This window comes from Etheostoma spectabile, chromosome 10 (assembly GCF_008692095.1).
Source record: "Etheostoma spectabile isolate EspeVRDwgs_2016 chromosome 10, UIUC_Espe_1.0, whole genome shotgun sequence".
In the NCBI taxonomy this organism is placed as follows: Eukaryota; Metazoa; Chordata; class Actinopteri; order Perciformes; family Percidae; genus Etheostoma; species Etheostoma spectabile.
This window is the reverse complement of record NC_045742.1, coordinates 17,231,415-17,237,783: the sequence shown is the minus strand read 5'-3', so window position 1 is coordinate 17,237,783 and position 6,369 is coordinate 17,231,415. Positions and strand designations below refer to the sequence as shown.

Genomic DNA, 6,369 nt, shown 5'->3' with positions numbered 1-6,369 from the left:
TGCCTGCTGACCAGACTCTGAGGAAAAGTCCATCAGACTTTGCTGATGCCTTTGGAGCATCACATGATTCACTGGAGGTAGGCTCTACATAAACTTAGCATTAACATATGGATTTTCATTAAAATACGCTTAATCAATGTGACCACTATTATTTATTTACGGCATTTTTTTTTTGGTTTAAAACCACACCCTTATCTTATAAATTGTTAATAAATATTATTGAAGTTAAACATTCTTAGCCTGCCTACATCGCCAATAACGTCATGCACTCACACACCACTGAATCACAAAATTTTTAAACCCATTTTTGGTCTCTGCTCAAATTAAGTCCTAAGTTTCAATTTAAAAATGCGCCCCAAATTCAGCTTATTTGATATCAAACGTTGGTTGTATAGACTACTCTTGAAGCTTTTTCGACATATTTCATTTCACGTTTGTGAGTTTTGCTCAGTTATTATAAGCATTAATCCACAGCACAGTATTGTGGTGGATTCAGGAAAACATTCACCACCTGGAAACACAGTGACTATATAAATAGAGCATTATAACAAAAGAATAGAATCCAAACGTCTCAGATTCTCCTTCTCTTACAATTAATGTTGTACTTGTCTATAGGTGTTTATTCAGCTCTATAGTGAATTTTAGGCATTTGGTGTTTTTTTGTATTCAATTGCATTCCATTTTTAGGTATATCTAATATATTTTTTTTAACCACATATATAGTATGTTAATAAAATGCAAATATTTGTAGAGATGCTTACTAATATGTTTTCCAATGAAGTACCATCCCAACGTCCAGCCTTTAAACAAAGTATGGCTCGACACTACAACTTTTCAAAAAGTACGCTTAACAAATATTGAATATGTTAATCGCAATAACGTGCAGTTTTAAATGCATTTGTATTTCATTGCAAAACATCATTGTGGAAGTGTTTTTGTGATACTTTGGTTGAATTCTCTTTTTAAAATTGTCAGTGCACATGAAAACTCTTAATCTGGCACTTGATGTTATCAATCTGTCTATCTTTTAATATTACTTTATTTATCAGGACGTGAAGACTGTTATATTAATTGAGCTGCATGTGTTGTAATAACAATATGCACGGTTACTTCATTTTGTAATCTTTCGGACATGCTGTGAGTGTCGCTGTCTGCCAATCAAAAAGTAAAATAGCCTGCATATGAAATCGTCAAGCGTCTCCACCCACACTTTCCCTGCTCATTTTTTGCCATTTGCCTGGGATCATTCACCTATGTGAGTTTTGCTGTGCTCTTTAAACAATACTGATCACGTCTTTATTATTGCTCATTCCTTTTGATTGCTGAAGGATGGCATTTAACGGATTGCACGTGAACCTTTTGTGCGGATCATTTATTTTGCTTTTGGGATTACATCTGATTTATGGCGACGTAAATTATTCTTTTCCGGAGGAAATGAAACGCGGATCTGGGATTGGGAATATAGCCAAAGATCTTGGGCTTCAAGTAAACGCACTTCCACCTCGGAAGGCTCGAATTGTCTTTGAAGGAAACCGTAAACGTTATTGCGAAATAAACGTTGATACCGGAGAACTGGTCGTCGCTGATCGGATTGACCGAGAGGAGCTTTGTGGAGCGAAGATTTCATGTATTTTGAAATGTGAATTGGTTCTTGAGGATCCACTCGAATCACACCGGATATCTTTGCAAATTCAGGATGTAAATGACAATCCACCAGTTTTCGTCAAGGATGCCGTTAAACTGGAAATTGGTGAATCAGCACCCAAAGGGTCTCGCTATAGAATAAATGCTGCACGTGATGTAGACATAGGGCAAAACGCTGTGCAAAACTATGTTTTACAAAAAAACAATTATTTTGCTTTAAATGTATTAACTAACTCTGTTGGTACAAAATACAGTGAGATGATTTTAGATAGAGAATTAGATCGTGAAGAAGAACAAGAGGTCACCTTATTGCTGACAGCCGTCGATGGTGGTAACCCACAGAGATCGGGTACCGCAGTCATAAAAATCACTGTACTGGATGCTAATGATAACGCCCCAGTGTTTAGCCAGGCCGTTTATGAAGCTACTCTTCCTGAAAACTCTCCTGTGGACACTGTAGTGGTGACAGTGAGTGCTACTGATGCAGATGAAGGCGTGAATAGTAAAGTAACATATGAATTCAGTGGAATAAGTGATGTTGCAAAACAATTATTTTCATTAAATGAATATACTGGAGAAATTACGGTAGCAAGAAATGTTGACTACGAAGAGGAAACAAAATTCGAAATGTTAATTGAAGGAAAAGATGGCTATGGCCTTTCTTCAGAAACAAAAGTAGTGATAGATATAACTGACATGAATGATAATGCCCCAGTGATACATATTAATTCATTAGCAAATCCCATACCTGAGAACGTGTCGCCTGGTACAGAGGTGGGCATCATTAACGTGCAGGACAGAGCGTCTGAGAAACAGACAGGTCCGCTGCTCCATTCAGCAAAACGTCCCTTTAAGTTTGGTCCCTTCTATTAAAAACTATTATTCTCTGGTGACCACAGGACAACGGGACCGTGACTAGTGTCTGATATACAACATTACAATCACTGCCACCTGACGAGGCTCTCCCACCTCTTCCTCCTCTAAACTGTTCAGTTATCTGTAGCAGACATCAACGACAACCCCCTGTGTTTGAGGAACAGTCGTACAGCGCATATGTGACTGAAAATAACAACACTGCTCCACTTTGTTTCCGTTACTGCTCGAGACCCCGACTGGAGACAAACGTTACAGTGATTTATTCTCTGTTACCCGGTGAGGTGAACTGTGCCCCGGTTCCTCCTATCTGTCTGTTAACGGAGACACGGGGGTGATCCACCTGTGAGGTCGTTTGATTTGAACAGTTCAGGAGTTTTAAAGTCCCGTGATGGCCAGAGACAACGGTTCTCCTCCACTCAGCAGCAACGTGACCGTCAGTGTCTTCAATCGGATGTGAATGACAACTCTCCTCAGTACTGTACCCCGCCCCGGAGGGACACTCCTTCATGACCGAGCTGGTCCCCAAAGCTGCAACGAGGCTCCTGGTGTCCAAAGTGATAGCGGTGGACGCGGACTCCGGCCAGAACGCCTGCGTCCTATCACATAGTCAATCCACTGACCGGGACTTTCACTATTGTCTCCACAGCGGAGAGATCAGGACACAGCGGGACATTTCTGAGTCGACAGCATGAACAGAACCTTATTGTGTCAGTGAAAGATAACGGACAGCCCTCTCTCTCCGCCCCTTGTTCCATGTATTTATTATTTCTGATAACTTGGCTGAGGTGCCGGAACTGAAGGATATTCTTACGATGAGAAGAACTCCAAACTGACCTCTTATCGATCATCGCGCTGGTGTCTGTGTCCACCTTTTTTCTGACCTTCATCATCATCTCCTGGGTGTGAGGTTTTGTCGCAGGAGAAAGCCCAGACTGTTGTTTGATGGAGCAGTTGCCATCCCCGCGCTTATCTCCCTCCTAATTACGCAGATGTTGACGGCACAGGAACTTTACGCAGCGCTTACAATTATGACGCCTACCTGACAACAGGTTCTAGAACCAGTGACTTTAAGTTCGTGACGTCATACAATACAACACCGCCTGCTGACCAGACTCTAGGAAAAGTCCGTCAACTTTGCTGAGGTGTTTGAGATTGTGATGCTTCTCCTGAGGTAGGGACACATTTCTTATATTACTGAACTTTGTTCATCGTCCTGCAGTCATTCTGCAACTTTGTTTTTTCGGTCAATGCAGTGCAGTTATTTTTACCAGTGGTTGTGATTTTTATAATTTGTATTATTGTTCTCAAACATGATGTTGCTGCTTATATGATTCGGATGTCTGGTTTAGGTCATTGTTGTTGTTTGATCTTATCTTGTGATAAAATGAATGTATCTGCTGACATTATTGCCAATGATGTTCGATAAAACGGACATCTTCGACAGTTCATTACTTTTACTCTGTCCATGGTGCTGAACTTTATGTGACCTCTGATGCATTAACATGCATTTTTTTTATTTTATTTTGTTCTGTTGCCATTTTATTCTACCTGAGCTTCATTTGAGTGACTGTCTTGATATTTCGTTTTTCTAAACGATTTAGGTTTTTCAAGTTGAGCTTCTTATTCCAATATGTTGTTGCTTTTATTTGTTATAAATCTATGACTTCTTTTGGATTGACACTCAGATGGAGCTGCTCATCTCTTATGGCTAGTGAAACTCGGTATTCGAGCCATACATTTTTTTTTTAAATGTGAATATCTTTGAAGTTTTCGCCTAAAAAGTACTGCTTCCATTATCTGTGGTGGCCTTGTGGAAGTGGGAATTGCCGAAAGTGTGTCCTTGTATCAAGGATATTGTACAGTTCCGTATTCATGTATGTATTTCCTCGTTGGATACATTCTCTTTGTTGTCCATATGCAAACCTAATTACAAAACACCCTGGATTACAAAACTAATCTAAGTTATTCGATAAATTGTGTTAGTCATATCCTCGTTCAAACGCAAGAAATTTCATCTCTTTTTTGAAAAATCTGTTTGTTGAAAAATATTTTTTCCTTTCTTCAAACTCAGATTGTGTCGTATTTTATGTATTTTACTGTTCCAACGTAATAAATTAAATGGCAGCATTGTTTTATTGGGCTTTGTAACAGCTGTTGGTCAACCTTTCTGACGATATGGGAAATTTACAGTTTAATAGATGAAGAGTTGCACCATGTTCAAAGCTTTATCTGAAAAAAGTAATCTTCTGTTCCTGATGTTTACACCCATGTCAAAATCAATAATAGTGCCATATTATGTACTGCTTATTAGGGTAGATTTAAGCATTCAACTAAAGACTAAAGATGTTTGGAGAGAAATAGATGTCTAATGTTTGTGTCTCGAAGTTGTCAAAAGTATTCAGGACAGTCGTTATTCCAATAGTTCTGTGTGTCTCTGCAGGGCTTTAAGGTTGAGTACAAACGTGTTTGTCAGTGGGTTGAAGGCAAACAATGCTTCATTTTACAGTATGCAACTTCAAATAATGGTTTGGCAGGTTTAATATGGTTGATTAACTTACATTGTTTTCATATATGCTTTCAATCTACACAAACATTATTTTTATATTATATTAGCACAACATGGTATGCTAGGAGATATTTAAATGATGTTTTCCTTTATTTTACTTTATCCAAACAGGTAAGATGGAAATGGGAAGAAAAAGCCACAAGGAATAATAACAAGCATCAACGTTTAATTACTGATGGAGTAACATAATATTTTTGGATAATTAGTTTAGCTTTACCGGTTCAGGCAGCATATGTATTTGAGATCCAGGGAAACATCTACGGAATAGTTTATGTGCTCTGTGTACTTATTGACAAGCCAAAAAAATATGTGAAAACAAGACACAATGCAAGACGCATTTTGAATAGTTTCATGTCGATCACTACTTTTTGTGTTTTTTTTACATAACGAGAGGAAAGCCATATTTTATTAGGGTATTAAATCCCAAAATGATAAAGCTATTATTATTGTTATTTATATCATTGGTAGTACTACCAGTAGTAATGTTTTTAATTTTATTAACAAGATTCTCTAAACTAGAGTATATTTAAAATAGTCAGAAATCATATTTCGCCGTGTTATACCCAGACAAATACTCATGGTGTCAGTGTGTACCAGTTAACGAGAGGACATGGTCATTCTCCTCCTTTCTGTCTCAACGAATTGAAAGCTTGACCCTGCTATTGTAGTGCAGTTGACAAAAACGCTTCGTGATATGGCCACAGACTAATTTTCTATATTAGAGAAACCCCACTTGCATCTTTGATATATTTTGTAATACTCGGTAGCAGTACTGATCTTTTTCGCTGTAACAATGAGCTACAGCAGATTTTCGCTGGTCTACGGCCTTGCTTTTGTTTTTCTTGTCCTCCACCCCGTCTATGGAGACGTGAGTTACTCCATTCCGGAGGAGATGAACGACAGGATCGTATTGGAATATCCTAAGGATCTGGGTACTCTGATTGGGGTCAGGATGTCTGCACGCAAGGCCCGTATCGATACTGAGGATAGCAACGTCCAATACTGCGGCATAAATCTCAACACCGGGGATTTGGTTGTACAAGAAAGGATAGACAGAGAAGTGCTTTGTGGGAAAAAGGCATCGTGTGTTCTGAAACAGGAACTTGTGTTGGAAAATCCATTAGAGCTGCACCGTATTAGTATCCGCGTTCAAGACATTAATGACAATTCACCCCAGTTTAAAGAGGAGTCACTTGATTTTGAAATACGGGAATCGGCGGACAAAGGTGCACGTTTTCTTCTTGGAGAAGCACACGATGGAGACATCGGAGAAAATGCTGTTC

At 38.8% G+C, this 6,369-nt stretch overlaps 2 pseudogenes; both read left to right on the top strand.

Moving 5' to 3' along the window:
- LOC116697337 (protocadherin gamma-A12-like) overlaps window positions 1–635 on the top strand; it is a 2,369-nt pseudogene extending 1,734 nt beyond the window's left edge.
- A 414-nt stretch (window positions 636–1,049) lies between these two features.
- On the top strand, window positions 1,050–3,678 carry LOC116697336 (protocadherin gamma-A12-like; annotated as a pseudogene).
- Window positions 3,679–6,369: the final 2,691 nt, after the last annotated feature.